The sequence below is a fragment of the Protopterus annectens genome, chromosome 2.part0 (assembly GCF_019279795.1).
Source record: "Protopterus annectens isolate FY-2018-M chromosome 2.part0, PAN1.0, whole genome shotgun sequence".
Lineage (NCBI taxonomy): Eukaryota > Metazoa > Chordata > Ceratodontiformes > Protopteridae > Protopterus > Protopterus annectens.
In genome coordinates, this window is record NC_056728.1 from 736,351,967 (window position 1) to 736,353,155 (window position 1,189).

The 1,189-nt window shown below is 38.8% G+C and overlaps 1 pseudogene; it reads left to right on the forward strand.

Moving 5' to 3' along the window:
- The first annotated feature begins 240 nt into the window (after positions 1 to 240).
- On the forward strand, positions 241 to 359 carry LOC122793789 (annotated as a pseudogene).
- Positions 360 to 1,189: the final 830 nt, after the last annotated feature.

Sequence of the window (1,189 nt, forward strand, 5' to 3'; positions counted from 1 at the left end):
AAGTATATAGGATTGGTAATCTACAAGCCTATACAACACCTGGATTAAACACTAGCATTCCTTTGAAACCAGCTTTGAGAAAACAGAGGCTTAATCATTGAGTACTGGGACATTTATAAACATAACACAGTATGATATGTATATTATTAATGGTCCTGCTTGATCTGAGCGGTCATTGATCAATATTATTCTAGTAACCATCTTAATTTCAGTTTACTATGTATATGATGTGGCAGAATGACAGATGGCCATATTACCCTGAATGAACCCAGTCTCATCTGATCTTGGAAGCTAAACAGGATCAGGCTTGGTCAGTACTTGGATGGGAGACTGCCTTGAAATACCAGGTGCTGAAAGTTTATTATTTGTTTTGGTATACATTTCAACACTGATTGATTCAAATATTGCATATTTTAACTTAATGGAACCGAATGACCAGTGAACAACCAGTCATTGATAGGCCCAACCTCATTAACATCCTAGATATGACTGGAACAGTACAGATGGTTAATATTTATTGGGATGTAAATAAGTCATGAAACTTTACCCATTTCAACTGGAGCTTAGAAGAACAGCCAATCTGATATTGTTAATCCTTGTTCATTCCTTATGCATGGGTATCGGTTCCGAGTTTGGAACCGAGCCGGCCATTTTCCAAGCTCGCGTCAGCTTCAAACTCTTGAGCTAAACTCCTACTCACAATCCCCCTCTCCCTGTTACCTCAGATTTCGTTTGCCGCATTGCCATCCGGTCGTGTCAAGCTACTTCTCTTGAGCTAAATACAGTCAATTGTTGTTTAATTGCTTTACAAATTACTTTTCTGTCAGAAAAGTTCATATTTTATTGTCTCTTATCCTATCGCATCCAGCGTTCATAATTTCCTCAGGTTTTTCTGTTTTTTTCCTTACTACTTTTACCGCAAGGTATTTTCTCTTTACCATCATTGGTAATCCTTTTCCCTTTTTCTCTCTCATACCTTCGGGTACACTCTTGTACCATTGTTGGTATTTTATTATTAATTAATTTGCTGTCATGGCAGATAAAAAAGGTAGTCCGGGGTTTAAGCGGTGTTCTGATCCTGGACAGGATAGGGAAGTGCACCTTTGCTTCAGCGACCTTTGCTATCAGGTCCCTGAATTATATGGCACATTTCAGCAGGCTTCAAAGGGATCTGGTTTCTGAGCTCTCT